This window comes from Choloepus didactylus, chromosome 19, assembly GCF_015220235.1.
Source record: "Choloepus didactylus isolate mChoDid1 chromosome 19, mChoDid1.pri, whole genome shotgun sequence".
Lineage (NCBI taxonomy): Eukaryota > Metazoa > Chordata > Mammalia > Pilosa > Megalonychidae > Choloepus > Choloepus didactylus.
The window spans coordinates 10194650-10213857 of NC_051325.1; the positions used below are offsets into that span (position 1 = coordinate 10194650).

Consider the following 19208-nt stretch of genomic DNA (forward strand, 5'->3'; position numbering starts at 1 on the left):
CCTGAGATTCTTTACAATTTGTAGCCAAAAGAAAAGTGAGGTGTTTTTAAAATGGATGTTAGAAATCTTAACTCTTCCTGAATTCACAGTGTGGGAATGTGGGGTCTAAGTCCATGTTGCACGTAGCTCAGATGCTTTGATAAATGTACGGTATGAGCCACAGCTCAGCTCTCCACTGCAGCATTCACTAAGCACAAGGCCCCTGGTCTGGGCCCATCCTTAACATCAGGTTTTTTATTCCATGCCCCACTTTGTTTTCAACTTTACCATCATAAATATAACATAAACAAATTACATTTTTTCCATTTTAGCCATTTTCACATGTGCAATTCAGTGGGATTAATTGCATGCACAATGTTGTGCAACCATCACCACTATCTTTTTCCAAAATGTTTTCATCACCTGAAACAGAGACTCTGTACCCATTAAGCAAGGACCCCTCCACTCCGCCAGCCCCCGGTAACCTCTAATCTACTTTCTGTCTTTATGAATTTCCCTATTCTATATATTTCCGAGAAGTAGAATCAAGCAGTATTTGCCCATTTGTGTCTGGCTTATTTCACTTAGCATAACGTTTTTAAGATTATGTCCACATGTAGCATATATCTAATTTAATTCTTTTTGGTGAAAAAATATTTCATTGCATGCCTATACCACACTTTATCCTTTCATCTGTCAATGGACACTTGGGTTGTTTCCATCTTTTTTTTTTTCTTTTTTTTACATTTTAAATATTTGCTTTATTTTAAAGAAACATTGGAAATAAACATTTTTACAAATTATAATAAAACAAAACATAATTTGATCCTGGTAAACATTAATTCTTAAGTCAAAATAATGGCACCCATAGAATACATCCTGTATTGGCCAATATGAAGTTAAATTTACTTAACCCTTGTATTTTCATATGTGCTTAACCACTAATCCTTCCTAAAATTCAATGACTGTAATTATTCAACTTTAGAAGGTTAAGGAGATCTTCTATGTAATACCCCAGAGATAATTTTTTTCAAACATAAAACATTATACCAGTAAGGAAATTATAAAAATGTATATAAATTATACACTGAAGAGGTTGAGTAAAGGGCTGTCTATAGATGCATTTCACCTCAGAAAGCACACCATACACATGCATACACACAAACCGCATATATATTCACCACTCCATTCTTTTAAAGCTATATTACATAGCAAACTGCAGGTTCATAAATTTCTTCTATTATATGTGAACTGAAAAAAATACATAAAAAATAATAAGTCCTTGAAGACATGCAGGAGCAGAACGTGCCTGCCTTAAGAGCAGACGTTTAATAGGACATCAGTGCTCACCTGGCTCCAGCTGGCTCCCAGGTGCCATTGATCAGTCATGACTCTCAGCAAGACAGGGTGGTCTTGTTAATGATTTCAATGGACTCTGGAACTTTGTCTTCCTTGATCACCAGCTGAGGTGCAAAATAGATGATGTCACCATGGGTTGGCTTAGCCAGAAATCCATACCTAGAAGTTGCAGACATACCTTCCGAGCATCATACTCTTTGGTTCCTCTAATAACAATAGCATTTAATAATCCTTTTCCTCCTACAGCCCTTATGATATCAGAAAGTAGCTTAATGAGTTCATTTCTCAAGATAGTACCCATTTTGTTTGCATTTTCACCAAGATTTTCTAATTCTAAAACCTCAAGTGCTGCAATGGCCACTTGGCAGCCCAGGGTTTTACTACCATACATTGAGTCGTGTTTCCCTGGTTGTTGGTGAGCATTACTTCATTATCACACAGCACTGTGGATACCGGGTAAAGGCCACCAGAAAGGGCCTTTCCAAGGAGGATCATATCAAGTCTAACATTTTCATGACCAACAGCTGGCCATCTGCCAGTTCTGGCCAATTCTGTCTGTATTTGGTGCCTGGTGGAGAGTTCCCACACTCCCATTAAGCAGCCTGAATCTAGAATGATGCCTGCTTCACCCTAAATTGATTCCACCATAAATGCAGTGACATTTGGATCCTGAAGAACACACTCAAGAGCAGGCTGATTGTTACAGGGAATGATTTCAAAACCTGGCATAGACAGCCCAAAACTATCATAACTGGTGGGGTCTGTGGAACTGAAGATAGCGGACAAGGTTCTACCCCAGAAGTTTCCAGCTGCAAAAACAATCTTTGCTTTGTACTTTTGAATATCCTTGATGGTGTAGCCCCACTTACAAGCAAGTTGGCAGGCAGTCTCTCCAGCCTCCACTCCTGAATTCACAGGACGGACTTATGGTAGTTGAAAAGTTTAATAACATACTCCTCTTAGTCGCCAAGTGCATTGCAACAGAAAGCCCTAGACGTTAAGGTCAATGTGTCTGCCTGGCTTTTCAGAGCATTCACAATCTTTGGGTGATGATGTCCTTGGTTGACGACACTGTAAGCACTCAGGAAGTCAAAATATTTTCTGCCTTCTACATCCCACAGGTAAATGCATTTTCCTCACTCCAGGGCTACAGGTAAAGGTTGGTAGTTGTGTGCACCATATTTAGATCCCCATTCAAAATATAATCAGAGGATGGAAGGCCTTGAACTGTTTATTTCAGTTGCAATGGGTGTAGCAGAAGCCCCTCAAGAATGAACTCCACGATGAAGCAGAGCGAAAGTCTGCAAATGAAAGTCCTCCCTTCACACAGGACTCCTACAAACTGAATATCATCTTTCTTCCCACCACTTTCTTCCCACGGTTCAGAAGATAATACAGATTTTTAAGCAGAAATCCAGGTGCACTTCAAAGGGACAATCCAATAGCTCTTGAGAGTGCCCAGAAGCATGTCCAGGACACAGTGTCAATGGAGCAGCAGCAGTGACCTGCTTCCATCTTTTGTCTTACATCATTTTAACTGTTTTTGCCACCAGAGGAAAGGCAATGATGGTATTCTCAGGCAAATGGACTAACCCTTAGATTTCTCAGATATACACATCCCTCAAGTCCATTGCAATAAGAATGTACAACCATGTAGTTGAGGGTGCAAAGGAAATACCCAAAAAAGTCATGGTTTAGGCATTTCTAAGTAATCAGCCTCAAATTATTTTATTAGCCTGGTTTGCTGTCATTTTACAGTATTTTTTTTTTAACTAACTCTGTTTTCATTATCTACTATTAGAACAATTTCTTTGGTCCCCTATAAGTGGTTAGAGAAAGAATGATGTGCTGGTTTGAATGTATTATGTCCCACAAAATGCCATTATCTTTGATGTAATCTTGTGTGGGCAGATGTATCAGTGTTGATTAGATTGTAATTCTTTGAACATTTCCGTGGCGATGTGCCCCACCCAACTGTGGGTGATGACTCTGATTGGATAATTTCCATGGAGATGTTACCCCACCCATTCAGGTTGGGTCTAAATTAAATCACTGGAGCCATATAAATGAGCTGGCAAACAGAATGAACTCAGTGCAGCTGTGAGTGACATTTTGAAGAGGAGCCACAGCCAAGTGGGACACTTTGAAGAACACACAGAAGCTGAGAGAGTAGCTGCAGATGAGAGAGAGTTTGAAGACAACCACCTAAAGCAGACCATTGCTCTGGAGAAGCTAAGAGAGGACAAAAACCCCAAGAGCAACTAACAGTGACATTTTTGAGGAACTGCAGCCTAGAGAGGAATGTCCTGGGAGAAAGCCATTTTGAAACCAGGATTTTGGAGCAGATGCCAGCCACGTGCCTTCCCAGCTAACAGAGGTTTTCTGGATGCCATTGGCCATCCTCCAGTGAAGGTATCCAATTGCTGATGTGTTACCTTGGACACTTTACGGCCTTAAGACTGTAACTATGTAAGCAAATAAACCCCCCTTTATAAAAGCCAATCCATTTCTGGTGTTTTGCATTCCGGCAGCATTAGCAAACTAGAACAAGTGACTTGCCTGAACTTGGCTTCAGATTGAAATCTGAAGTGTTTGGCTTCAGATTGAAACTGATTTTGTTCATTGCCACTGAATTCTGAATTGAGTCCTCTGTGCAGAAGCCGTGCTTCCTGGAATTTGAGGATAAACAGAGTGTGGGAACCAAACGGTCCAGTCCCTGTCCTGACTGCTCTTAGTGACGCTAAATTTGTGTATGTTACTTAACCTCTTAGGCTCTGGTTTCTTCATATGTAAAGTGGGAATGATAATGACTATGACCAAACAGAAGAAACTCCCATCTGAATACTTCATAGCAATGACATGATGTTACAAATATGGGCAGAAGTGCTTTGAAAGCTATCAAATGGCACCTTCCTGAGAGCAAACCCCTATATTTTCTTCCCTAAGGGTTTTGGTGGTCGAGACAAATGCAACTCTTATTTTTCTGCCATTTGTCAGAGATAGACAAACTGAACCCCCAGTGGAGTGCACACCCAGAGTTGGTCCCTGGTGGTGGGACGCACCTGGAAAGCCTCACTTCCTAGTTGGGTGAAGTGATCAATCCAGCTTCAAACTACAGAGAACCTTCATCCCTGTTCACTCTTCCCAAGGGGGTGGTGTTCTGACCTCCAATCCCAGTGGCACTAATGAACTGGTTCTGAAGATAATATAAACCCACCAACACTGTCCATTTGCCATGGCCCCTTAGGTGCGGATGTAGGAGAAAGCTGTTAAATTCTTTCCTCCGATGAATTTGCCTACTTCCCCAGCAACCAGGAAGTGCTCCCCCCTTCCCCTGCTCCCCACTTGTGTGGACTGACTCCCACACACGTCTTGGCATCTGGTCCTTCCATCCTTCTCTTCTTGACTCTTCTTTCTTTCTTCTCTCTGTGCATATTATCCTCATGAGGTACTTTCCTTGCTTTGTCCCACTTGGTCTTTGTGTGTGTATGTGTGTGTGTGTGTGCGTGTGCACAGGTGTGCGTGCTCAAGTTCTCTTCCTCTGTGCCTTACCACACTTTGCACTGAGCCCCAAGCCTCTCCCACCAAGGGAAAGCCCTAGAGATACTTTTTTTGCACCTGGTTAAAACATCTGCTGGGAAGGATATAAGAAGAGTGATTCCTATTATAGGCATATCCCCAAAGTGATTTGTGCAACAGAAACAATCTGCAAGATCAAGGCAGATTTTTGTTTAAATAATGCAAACTAAACTTTATTTATAATAACCTGTTAAACTGGGGCAGTTGGAAGGCACCATGTCTTCTTGTCTAGTTCTGCTCCCAGGGTAAAGGCTGGGTGGATTGGGTGGGCAGGGGAAGGCAAGTGCTCTGAGAAGTACAACATCTCTCCAGTGTGGCAGTAGCAGAGTCCATGCCCTAAGATTCTGCCTGGTCTCATCCTTCACATCCACAGAGGCCTTCAGCTTCAAATTTCTTCCAGAAGAAAAGCAAGGAGTCCCCAAGGTGACCAGTGCCTCCTTGATGGCTCAGGCAGTGAAAAGGGGGCTCTGAAGGAGAGAACTGGAGGGTCAGAAGCTCTGTCAAGCAGCACCGAGGTCCAGATTGGGGAGGGGGTGACAGGGAGCAGACGCTTCCTTAGGGGGGTGATGCCTTTGGGGCTGGTAGAGATGTGCTTGAGGATGATAGCTCAGGTGCTGAGAGCTGTGGGGAGGGCAGGCCTGGGAGGTACTACACCTGTGACATGGTCGGGGACAACCAGGGGCTACAACCTGCCTATTTTGGGAGCTTCAATGTGGATTCCATCTTTGGGGAAGCAGAAGTGGCCACAGAAGTTGCAGTAAAAGGAGGGTGGGAACTTGGGTTTCCATCATTTCTAACAAATACACTGCTTGGTGGGATGGGCAGGGTATGGACAGGGGTCTGGGGGCTTAGCAGACCTGTGGGCTGGAGGGAAAAGAGGTGACCTGCTGGTGTCACTGTCCCACCTCGGGGAAGAACAGGTGATAGGAGGATGAAGCTGCTGTGGGCTGGAGTCTCTAGGAGTGGGTGTAGGTTCCTGGCTCTGGGAAACCAAGGACGTTAGCAGGCTGCGTGTGTCCAGGGGCAGAGGGGCCCCACAGAGGCTGCTCCTGGATACTGGAGGGAGGCTGGAGGTCCCAGGAGTGCTGCATCTCCAGAGGAGGACCTGTGCCCTGGGCTGGCGCTGTCCCTGCAGCAGGCTGGGCGGCAGACGGGGAAGGCTGGACGTGGGGCCTGGGGACAGCCTTCTCCTGGCAGACAGTCTCTCTCCCGGAGCACAGTCTTCTCTTCACAGGCCCGGGTCTGGGCACAAAGGAAGGGGCCACCCCGTTTCTCACCACAGGCTTGAAGGCAGAGGGCCTGGCCTGGGGGCTGAGCCTCCTTCTCTTGCCCTCGGGGATCTCAAACCAGAGGGGCCCGTCAAAATTCCTCTCGCCTTTGTAGCTCTGGCTGAGGGCCCTCAGCACGGTCTCCCTGGCACAGAGTCTGGGGGCTTCTCGGGGGGTGGGCACATGGTAAAGCGGCTGTCTTTGCTGTCAGGAGGGGCGATTTTGACGGTGACCGGGCTCCAGACCCCCCTGGGGTTCCGGGCATGCCTAAGCCGCCTCTTCCTGTGAGTGTCCCATACGCTGGACAGACCCGGCTTGCTGGGAAAGCGCCTTCAGGCCTCGGGGACCAGCACCCTCCGGAGACTGATGTGCTCCAATTCCGGCGGGATCCGGGGCAGGGGTCCGGTGCGCACCCAGCGCTCACGGAGAACCGGTCGATCTGCGAGAGCGGGTTGGCGACCAGAGGGCCTGGGCCGCGGAGACCGGTGCTTCGGGGCCGGGGGCGGCGGCGCGGGCTGGGGCGCGTCCAGGTAGCTGCCCAGGCAGCTGCCCATGACAGCGGCGTGGCGGGGGCGGTTCCTTGGAGCAGGGATTCCGCATCCAGCAGTTTGGAGTCTGTGGACGCGGCCGGAGGCGAAGCGCTCAGGGCTCCAGTGACCGTTGGCCTCGGAGCGCAGGGACAGCGCGTGGGGCGTCGGGGCGCTCGGGACCCTCATGCTGCCGTGTCCGCACGCCAGACCAGTACCCCGCGGACACCCGGACATCTCGGTGCACAGCGACAGCTGAGGGGGCGCCCCGGGAATCAGGAGAACAAGGGAGGTTCAAGCCAGCTGTCCCAGATGTTTGATTCTGGAGAGAGGGGGCTTAGCGGCTGTGCAATGGTTTGGAATTGGTTGTTCCATTCCTGTGGGTGTGAACCAGATCTATTATAAGTGGGACCTTTTGATGAGATTACTTCAGTTAAGGCTGGCCCAGGGTGAGTCTTAATCCTTTCCCTAGGGATGGATGCAGGGAAAGGAGAAACCCAGAGCAACGTGACTCTGAAAGCAGCACACCTGTAAGTAGCACAACTTTGCAGAGAACTAGGGATCTCAGGCAGCAAGTCTTGTGGGAGAAAGCATCCCCTTGATGATGCCTTGTTTTGGACACTTTCAAGTCCTCACAACTGTAAGCCTGAAAGCTAATAAATTCCCATTGTTTAACCCAAAACCATTTCATGGTATCCAATTTGAACAGCCTAAGAAACTAAAACAGGCTGCCTCTGCTTTGGTACTTGACAGTTATGTCAGAAAATATAACAGTTTCTACCAGGTCATGAAAATTGTAGATAGCATTCCACAGAACAGTACGCTCTTTCATTATTGTAAAAATGAGCATAATACACTTAAGATGCCCTTTTAAGTCAAAATGATACTCAATTTACTTTTTACAGTAAAGGTAATGCATGTTTCATTCTTGTACAGTGGTTGTTAATGTCACTTTTTGCTATTGAGCTGTTAAGGAAATGGTAAAAGGCCACCATGATTTATGGTTTTGCACCAGCAATGTTAAATTTATGTCGAATCTTTTGTAATTTGTATTTAGGTTGGTGTTCTTTAAATTCTATTGTAGTAGCCTATATACAACTCTAAATTACCTATTTTAACCACTTTCAAGCACACAATTCAGTGGTATTAATTACATTCACAGCATTGCACTACCATTACCACTATTAATTACTAGCTTTTCATAACCCCAGACACTCTGTACTCATTAAGCAGTAACTCTCCATTCTCAACCATCCCCTACTCTACTACCTCCTGCCCCCAATAATCTGCATGTACTTCCTGTTTCTATGGATTTGCAGATTCTAGATGTTTCATGTAAGTGGAATCATACAGTATTTGTCCTTTGTTTTGTGGTTTATTTCACTGAAAATGATGTTTCCAAGGTTCATCAATGTTGTATGAACCAGAACTTCATTCCCTTTTATGGCTGAATAATATCCCATTTTATGTATAAGTTAAATTTGGTTTATCCATTCATGTGTTGATGGACACTTGTGTTGCTTCCAGCTTTGGGCTATTGTGAATAATGCTGCTATGAACACAGGTGTGCAACTTTATGTTGGAATCACTGCCTTAAATTATTTTGGTTATATACCTAGAAGTTAATTGCCAGGTTATGCAGTAATTCTATATTTAACTTTTTGAGGAACCAGCAAACTGTTTTCCCCAGCAGCTGCACCATTTTACATTCCTATCACCAACCTACAAAGGTTTCAATATCTCTGCATCCTTCCCAATACTTGTTATAGTCCATATTTAATTAGTAGCCCTCCTAATGGGTATGAAGTGATTTCTCATTGTGGTTTTGATTTGCATTTCCCTGAGGACTAATGATGTTGAGAATCTTTTCATGTACTTATTGGCCATTTGCATACCTTTAGAGAGATGTCTATTCAAGGCCTTTGCCCATTTTTAAATTTAATTGTTGATCTTCTTGTGGTTGCCCTGTAGCAGATTTTTATATATTCTGAATAGTAAACCCTTATTGGATACATGATTTACAACTATTTTCTCCCATTCTGTAGGCTGTCTTGTTGCTTTCTTGATAATGTCCTTTGATGTGCAAAAGGTTTCAATTTTGATGAAGTCCATTTGATCTACTTTTCTTTTCTTACTCAAGCATTAGGTTTGAACAGACATGCAAGCACACTAAATTTGCATGTGAGGTATTCTCTACACCCTTCAGAACCAGATACCAGGGGCTGGCAGACTGGATCCAGGATCACAGACTGCTGCACCAAGGATGTGGGGTGTCACCAGGCCACAGGTGGATCTGAGCCAGGGGTGGGTGTGCGTCCAGGGCAAGTAAAGCATCACACAGCTTTCCTTACAATTTTAGATCGCCTTTCTCTTGGTTCAGTTTTCTTTTGTCTGTTTACCCTTGCTGTTTTCTGGAGTTCTGGGAAAGTTTGTTCTGACACTATACATATAATTTCAGTGGACAGTGTGAGTTTGGGGCTTATTACTCTACCATCTTGCTGATGTCACTCTTGATGCTAGTTTTTAAAATATATATATACTAAATTATATTAAATTATAAATTATATATGTATATAATTTTTTTGCTAGAGAAGTAGTAGGCTTACAGAAATATAATGCATAAAATACTGATTTCCCATATATCACCCTATTATTAATACCTTGCATTAGTGAAGTACATTTGTTATAATTCACAAAAGAACATTTTTAAAATTGTACTATTAACTGTAGCCATCATTTACATGCAGTCTTTTTTGGTTTATTTTTATTCCCCTTTCTTGCTTGTTTTGTCCTCCTCTTCTCCCATTACATTCATAACCATTCTCCAATTTCACGTAGCCCTTATAAATTACTCTAAGCCCATGGAATCCCCCCACCCCGGCACATGTGCAAGCACACACACGCACACACACACACACATTCTCTTACAATGACACATAGAATATATGGCCATTGGTTCACAAATATGTGCACAGGGGCCTTTGTCTTCATTTGTTCCCTGCAGTGAAATCATCCTAAACACACTGTTTGCGTCTTGCTTCCCTCACACAGTAATACTACATGGAAACTCCTCTGTGTTGACTGGAACTACTCTTTGTATTTATTTTAATGACTCCATGATTTTTTTCAATTATCCCCACAATACTGGGGATATTGTTTTGTTTCCAATTTTTTTTCTATGACCTGGTATTGCTATTTCTGGATTCCCAGGAATGAGATTTCTGGACCATGAAATTTTTTATAAGCTAAAATAGCCCAAAAAATTTTCTAACAGTCACGTTTCCACCAGCAGTCGATGAGAGTAACTTTTCTTCAATATCCTTTTTCCAATAGATTTATCACAACCTTAGCAGTAAATACATTAACAGAAATTTTGTTCTAAATTCTTGAAAAGTAATAAGAAACCCTCTGGAATGTTTGTGCCAACCTGATTTACTCCTCCTATGAGACGTGGGTGACCGTTTAATAGCTCTTGGGTTAGCTCATAAGGCCCTACAGAAGATGACGCATCTCCTTGCACATCTCCAGGACCAAATGGACAAGGTTCATAGATGTGTAATTTGGTTTTATTGTCCAGTGAGATCCAGAGGGAAATTACTTATCATAGTACAGTGATGGCCCCAAATAGAGGTCAAGGGCATTTAAAAAAATATCAGCAATCTCCTGAATGCAGTCCAAACAAAGGAGGCTCTTTGGAGGCTGAAGAATTGACTAGAGGACACTAGGCAGTTCTCGGTTTTTCTTCTGACTCCTGGATGTCTTTGGGATATTTAATGTAAAAAATTGATACATGACTGTCAGATGATAATGGTGAACTATTCACTACTGACTCAGAAAGGCATCAAAGACCATTAAAAATGCTCAGAAAAACAAAGGTCTGTGAATACTGAAACTTTATATAAATATTTATATTTATTTTAGATGCTGGAGTCTTGGAATAGCTGGAAGGAGATAAATGACATGGTGGAACTATAGCCTATAACATCTTTTGAAGTTTGCTCTATAGCTACTCGTTGAATTGTGCTTTGAAAGTCTTCATCTTTCTTCATATACCCTATATTGCATAATTAGGAAAGAACTGAAACTGTGGAACTATAACCCATAACGGTTTTTGAAATTAACTATATAACTGCTTGTTGAGCTGTACATCGAAAGTTAATACCCTTCTGTATATACGATAATGGAAATGGCTGAAGTTGTGGAACTGTGGCACATGATCTTCACTGAAATTTACTCTCTAACTACTTGTTAAATAGTACTTTGAAAGTTATCACTGATATACTTATCTGTCAAAGTTCACAATAAAGAAATGCATTAAAACATTTAAAGAAAATGCTCAGAAAAAAAAACTAAAAGCTATGGTACCCCCAGTGAATATTATCCCAGATGCCCAAGACTCATTTATTCAATGGCATTCACTGTTCATTTAGTACATAACTTTTGAGCTCTCTCGGTGTGGGGCTGGGAGCTTGAGGGTTAGCATAAGGAAGGGATGCTGGGAGTGGCCCTCCACACCTCACAGCACACAGGGTCAGTCAAACATGGCACACCTGCCTCTGAGCTCAGGCAGCCTGCGTGTCCTTCTGCCCGAACTTCCAAGCCCCTTCCCGCTGGTTCCCTCCCGACACCCCAGGCCCCGTCTCCCGAGATTGCCAACCCCTCTGCCCCAGAGCAGGTGAAGCTGTCAGCACAGCCTTACCGCTGTTCTTGTCCACCTGCCAACACCACCAGGAGCCACCACGCGTGGAGACAGGAGGTGCCCTGGGGCTTACTGCTGGCTGTGGTTGGAGAACCTTGGCATGTGTTGTTAGGACCTCGTTATAGACTTTTTAAGTGATTTTGAGGAGGGGTCAAGGAAGCGGGGATTTCTTCTAGATGTCAGAAGGTGGGGTGACTGTGTGATCGGGTATTCAGACAAGCTTTGTAATCCAGACCATAATTTGGGTATATTTGAAGACATCATTGGCTACGCACAGTTCTACTGAGAAGGGCCAGCAAAGACTAAGTTCATAGTTAAATTGTTACCTACGGGCTTCTTTTCCATATTTCTACTATACTTGGAATGACTGGCTAAAACCTTACTGTGTCTGCACTGCCTTCCCATTGAGATTCAAACAAATCTCTTATAGTGCTGTTTATTAAAAAGAGAAGACTAAATTACACAAAATACCAGCTAACCGTATATTGATGCTCCATAATAATTTTAAATGTTCTCTGATTGGTGGCTCCAATATTTAGCATCCTGTCTACATTTATTTATTTCACATGGAGGCTTTTACTTAGGCAAACTCAGAATGTAATTTACACATACCCACATTTTTAGACCAATTACTTCCAATGATATTCTTTCTTTTAAGATGGCCTGGGTTTCCAAAGCAGATGTTTTACACAAAGGGGAAGTGGTTTCAGACATGCGATTCAACTACTGACTACTGTTGCATCTTTTAATCATTTTATGGATAAAATTACCAAGAATAATATATGATTAGGCAAAGATTTTTACCCCTTCCCGGCCATTGTGGAGAAGCTACCAGATGTGGATGAGGCTTTAATTGCTCCATATAGATGCCCAGGTATGATGTTTCTAGAAAAATCTTTAAACACAGCCTTTATAGATATTCTCATTGGGAATTATCTCCAAACTTATCAACCAAACAGTTAAAGTGACATAATACAGGTCTCTTGTTTCTTCCTATGTTTACATATATATATATATTAAATATCTGATGCTTGTATTAAATGATATGGCTGCATGTTTTCCTTCTATGAAAAATAGACAAATAAGTATCATTTGTTAAGTTCTTGGAAAGTTTTATTTTTATAGAATGATATGAATCAGCCATTCATCCTTCTATCTAACTTTGTTAGAGAGAATGACCTCAGATCAATTGTACTAAAACTAGAATCAATCATTTTTGAAATATGACCTTCAAAATTTAATTTATAATGAATAATACCACAGAAAAGCCGTTTCTTTAGTTACTTTTGAATACATTTTGCAACTAACCCCTCCTGGCATTTTGCCAGAAAGGTACTTTGCTCACAATAAGACCCTCTGTGGTATTTTGAAATATCAATATTTTTTGTCAGATGATAAAGGGGGCTGGAATTACCTGTGTCAAAATGTTCCCAGATCATGACCTTTTCAGGCATGCTCTGTGTCTATGAGTTAAATGCTCATTCGTCCATATGATGAAGAAGATGCCAGATTTAAAAAGGAAATTCATCTTGGTTAAAGATGTCCTCTGAATCTGCTTGTGTGCAAGAGTGAGGAGCCATTGAGAAGAGTTATAATCAGGATCTTCACCTTTCCCCAAAATGAGGAGAGACTGAACCTGGCATGTTTGCCTTTACAAGCATGGTGATCTGTCTGCAGCACAGAGCACAGGTTCTCTCTCCTGGCCAGGGGAAAAGGTCAGAACCAGGCAGGTGATAACTGCAAGGGGTGCCATGAGAGTACGTTGGTGAGATGAAGTGAAGGTCTTTGAAGGAAAGGTCCGATTAACCTGACATTAGAGAAGTCGTCCAGGTTCATCTAAAAACCTTTGGTCGCCTGTGTGGCTCCAGCCAGCAGGGTTTGAAGAAAATACTGAGGGGTGGTCTGCAGCTCAGATGCTGGCAATGAGGCTGACCATAGGAGAGCAGGCTGGGGGGTGCGAGACATTAGCCAGGGCATCGCCTGTCTGTATCTTTCCCACCATTTGGGGACGAATCATGAATTATCATTACAGCAGCACAGCTGGGAGAGGGAGATGTGTTTCCCATTTTGTTTATGCTCAAGTTGAGATGCAGGGATTAATAAATGGCTCATTCTGAAGATAAGAGAAATGCGTTTTCAGCATCTGTCACCCCAAGGATTGTTGGGGTTGATTCATCTTATTTAGAGCTACACATTCCATGGCAGATCTAGAATTGTAATATAGACTTTCTAAGTCTCTATTTTATTGCTCAAACCCAACTCTCTCTGACCCTCATCAGAGAATAATGTGTACATTGTAATATAAAGAGACACTGAGCCCTGTGTTTTATTACCTATAATAAATGCCTAGGATATGCTGGGGAGAAGTAGGAAACCCAGACTGTGGTAAATTCCTTTCCTTATCACCCACAGCAGTTGCCATTTTCACACCTAATTCATACTTTCCTTGTTTTGAGTGATTCATAACTGCCACTGAATAAATCATTTGTCCAGGGCAGATGTCCCCAAAGAACCCGTCTCTCTTCTTTCAAAGGAGGGAGGGCACAGAGATTATTTGATCTAAAGATCTATTTGATCTATTTATACAGCTCTGGAGGCTCTAGCAGCTCAGACTGAACTGAAGAGCTTCCAGTGGCATTAGGGAGAATATTCTAGTTTCCAGCACCCTAGTTCTCCAAATGTGCTCTGAGTACAAATGATCACTCTTGCTCTATGCTAGAAGCAAAGATTCTAGAGCATTAATTCTTTTTCAAAACCACCCGCCTCCAAAGAAAAGGCTCACAATTAAAAGATAACATGACACAAGCATGTTTGTAGCCAACCCCCCCCTCCCGTACCCCCATCGCTTGCCCTGCCCTGTGGCCTTCGGTGGGATTCAGCCAGCATCCGTGGAACACCTCCCATGAGTCGGCAGGGCAACGAGACCCCAGATGTGCAGAAATAGGAGTGGGTCACTGAACTTCTTCTTTGCCTTGATGTTGTCCCATTACTTACCCCACATCGTGTAAAGTGGGAGTGGGGGCAGGGGTCACGCACCCTGATGTGAGGTCCAGCCCCCGGCAGGCTGCAGGGGAGAGTGTAAGGGCAGAGCTCAAGTAACCGATCTAGCATTTCAAGGAATACACACGAAACCTCTATTTTATGAGAAGCTGACTGATACTGAACGCTGCTTTATTTATTCTGAAATTTTAAATACCATTAAAAAGGGAAGGAATTTTTTTTCATTTTTTCAAAAAGAGGCATGGTTAAGTTTAAAGAGCTTAAAAGAATTTATAGAGATTTATAGGCCTTAGAGATTATCCAATCTCCTTTTTTTTTTTTTTTTCCTCCTAGAAACATGATATGATTTGCTCAAGGTCATATGCCTAGTAACGGATGAGGTGACAAATTCAGAACCAAGCTGTTCTGCTTTAGCATTAGATGTTTTCTCTGGTGCTTGTTTCTCCTCTTACCAAGAGCCTTTGCAGAGCTGGCTTTCAGGTTTCCTGTTTGAAGAAAGCCCATTGCTAAAGACTACTTAGATAACGCTGAAGTACACTGATGTTCTAAATAATTAAAATATCTCCACTTCGGAAGGAATTGGATCCAAATGCAATATTCATGAATGGTGAAGCAAAACCACTAGGATGATCAGGTTACACATATCTGCATGAATCCTTTTCTATAGGCAAGAATGACTGTAATGTGATTCATAGTGCAATCGGTTCAAAGGAGAATGAATTCAACCTGCCAAGTAACAAACTATATTAAAATAATGTTTATTGATGCATCGTGTATAACAAATTAGGGATTAACTACCCTGGGTTTTACAAGAAGCAGCAAAGCACCTGCATGTGCAACATAAAAACCTTAACAATGTAGATGAGGACAGAGGATGAGGGACCTGGTTAAAAAAGAAGACAGGTGCCTATTAGTGGCATTCACTTATGAAGACAATTGTCTAATCTGCCTTCCTTTATTAGAACTGTACTATCATTGCTGTAATCTATTGTAATTTGTTTTAAGGGAGAGAAAATTTTTAAAAGTATATTTTTAAAAATGAAATAAATGATTGCACATGAAAGAAAAAGGCAAGTTATGTTGATGCTTATCAACCAATAAATCCTGCCTCACCCAACAGAGACAGAGAGACTCTCCGTTAGAACATTCCCTCTCCATATAAGAGCCCAAAGCACTGCCTGCCCTCTGACCCTCTTTTTCTCTCTGGTTCTGCTCAAATTAGTTCAGCTCCCCTTCCACATCCCCAGACTATTGCCTTCACTGAATGCATTCCAGCCTCTCCAGCAGAGGCCTGGGCCCCGACACCCTGGAATAACTGCATAAACGTGATAAATCCAGTAAACTTTCATTCCATCTATTGACTCTGTCAAGAACCACTGCCAGGCTGAGCTCCCCCAGGCCCTGTTTGAGCAGTGGGGACGGGAGTCAGGGAAGGGAAGGGCATTCATTGAAGGTGCGTTGTTGTACAAGACATGGCAATCCCCCTGGGACCCTCAAGAGACAGGACAGGCTCCTGCATTCTCTGTCCACTGACTCCTGTCTATCACCAGTTCAGGGCTGCTCACAGGGGCATTGGTTCCTTGGCACTCTGTCCCACCCCTATGAGGGCCAAGCATCCTGTATCAGCCTTTGGGGAAAGAGTAGCAGGTGAGGACGGGCACCTGGAAACCACTGGTCAGGGTGGATGAGAACAGCAAGTGCCAGCTGCTTGTGGCTGAGACACAAGAGTGTCTGCAATGACAAATAACATCCAATAGATACAACAGATATTGTTCCTAATACATAGTGTGATGTTTTAGAAACTAACTTGATTCCCCGTGACATCTATTAGTCTGGCATTAATAGACTTTATGAAAATGGTATTGTGTTGGATACATTTTTCATTCAGTTAATATTTGTTGCTTAATAGGACTCCACCCTCCACTCACCAGACACAGGGTGAGGAAACTTGAAGGAAAGACACCAGAAAAGTTTAATTCTCCCAACACAGTGCAGTGGCTGAGAGGCAAAAGTGTTGGCATCAAATAGCTCCTGGTTAAAGACTCTGTTTCTTACTAGTTGTGTGGCTAATTCTAAGCCTTCATATTCTCAACCAGAAATAGTACATAAGCCCTAGGGTTATTGTGAAGATTAAGTAAGTTAATGCAGGTAACTACTCAGCACAATACCTGGCACAGGTGAACTCCAACTGGCTATCAGCCCCTTCTCTCACACGGGCATCTGCTCCTTCCAGGGACAATGAAAATGACACAGTGGAAGAAGCCGGATGCCAGCACGTGTGAAGAAGGGATGACCAACAAGTAATGATCAACCCATTCTCAGAGGGAGGGCCAAATAGCTCCCTGGTAAACATCACTCAACTCAACACCTGCAGCACCTGTAGCAATGACCCTGATGGAGGGAGGGGGAAAGGGCAAAAAGATGCAGCCTCTGTCCCCAAGAGGCTTGCAATGTATTTGATGAAATGGGTTACACAGGTAGGAAGAAAGGAAACCATTTTATTGCCTCGTGTGCAATAAAATGGTTTGGATGTATCATGGTCCCAAAACTCCATATTCTTTGATGCAGTCTTGTTGGGGCAGACATATTAGTGTTGATTAGGTTGGAACCTATTGATTGAGTGTTTCCATGGAGATGTAACTCAATCAACTGTGGATAAGACCTTTCATTGAATAATTTCAATGGAGGTTTTACCCCACCCATTCAGGGTGGGTGTTGGCTGAATCACTGGAGTCATATAAAGGAGTTCACAGACGGAAGGACCAGAGAGCAACTGAGAGTGACATTTTGGAAGAGCTGCAGCTAAGAGAGGACAAAAAACCACCAGAGCAACATTTGGAGAATGTCATTTTGAAACGCAACCTGGGAGCAAGCGAATGCCAGCCACGTGCCTTCCCAGCTAACAGAGGTTTTCTGGATGCCATTAGCCTTCCTTTGGTGCAGGTATACTCATGCTGATGCCTTATTTGGGGCATTTCCATGGCCTTCAGACTGTAAATTTGTAACCAAATAAACCCACCTTATAAAGTCCAATCCATTTCTGGTATTTTGCATAATGGCAGCATTAGCAAACCAGAACACCTGGTGTTCAATGAGCCTTGGAGAGTGATGCATTGAATGCTGTCATCAAGGGGCATGCTGGGGAGAAAGGATAGAATTCAAGGAGAATTTTGCAAAAATGATTTACAAAAGAAGTGAGGGGTTTGAATTAAGATGCTGGAGTGTGCCTTGCTAACAACTCTCCTCACTTCCAAACCTCAGAATGTACAAAAATGTGTGTGCATAGGTGTGTGTGCCCATCTATGACAGCTCCAGGAAACACAAGTATCTCTTGGTAGAATTGAAAGCAGGTGTGTAAATGACACTGGAGAAGTTATTTTATATAGTTACTAACTGATTAGGGGTGGGAGGAGATCCTTCTCCCTTTCCAACCAGAGACTGCAAAACTGCACACCAGTAACAGAAGGAGGTGGTCAGAGATGGAGCTGGCAGGAGGAGGTGAAGCCACTGAAGGACCTGGCTGCAATTTGGCCTTATTCCTGCAGAAAAATTATCCCCAGAGACTCCAGAGAGGAGGATACAAGGAGCATTAGTGATTACAGCCCTAGTCTAGGAAATAAGTCCCGAGTTGCTGCATGACACCAGCAAGTCACTCGCCCTAGCTGATCCTCCGTAATGTGCACATATGGCCCCTCCCACCTTATTGGAATCATTCACGTGAGGTATTGGGTTGTTTTATTTCTCAATCTGCTCAGCATTTATAGGGCTTCAAAGAGAAGCTCCAGTGTGTAAGCATTTTAATTGCTTGGGAATCTGTTTCAAAATTAAAGCTAAAATCCTCAGGCTGCATTAGAAACAGATGACAAATAAAGCAGTCAAAAGCCCATTTCAGTGGGAAATCAAATACTAACAATAGCGACGTGAGCAGTCAAGCTCACCTCCACGGCTGTGCTGTGTTACCATCGGGGGGAGTGACGGCGGGGCCCTCGGCTGGCCTGAGTGTGCTATTCCAGCTACCGAATCGGAGCCCACAGACTTATGCTCATCTCTCTCCCTGCTCTCCCGTCTTCCCGGCTGGTAAGTAAAAGCATTTCAGGAGCCAGGATTCAGGGTATACTATGAAGTCATGGAATAGGGGGACCCTCAATAGTTACAGCCTCCCAAACAATCTATGAAACACATTCAGAATGTGGCTTTGCCACCATAATTTCATGGAACTTTGGATAGGAAGTGAGACCTGGTAGGTTTGTACAGGTTGGTTTGAAATACCGATACATCCCAAAGTAATTTGGGCAGAGAATAAAAATGTATTTGCAGGGCCCCCCTGAGGAACTGGGGAAAAATATGGAAATGTTGGACTTTCCCACCTGGGTTGTTGCTGATATTCTCACAAATATTGAAGACTGCCAATTTGGTGGGCCAAGTCCTCAATCTTGGGGCTTGCCCTTATGAAGCTTGTTACTGCAAAGGAGAAGCTAAACCCACTTATAATTGTGCCTAAGAGTCTCCCCCAGAGAGCCTCTTTGTTGCTTACATGGGCCTCTCTGTTCTTTCCCTATCCCTCTCCTTCTCTCTTTCTCTCTCTCTCTCTCTCAGCCCACGCAGCAGGTGAACTCACTGCCCTCCCCACACATGACTTCCAGGGTTGTAAATCTCTCTGGCAACACAGGATACGACCCCCTGAAATGAGCCTGGACCTGGCATCGTGGGATTGAGAAAGTCTTCTGGACCAAAAGGAGGAAGTGAAATGAAACAAAATAAAGTTTCAGTGGTGGAAAGATTTCAAATGGAGTTGAG

At 43.4% G+C, this 19208-nt stretch overlaps 1 pseudogene; it reads right to left on the bottom strand.

The window, feature by feature from the left end:
* Nucleotides 1-1373: 1373 nt before the first annotated feature.
* Nucleotides 1374-6901, bottom strand: LOC119516061 (annotated as a pseudogene).
* Between the last annotated feature and the right edge of the window lie 12307 nt (nt 6902-19208).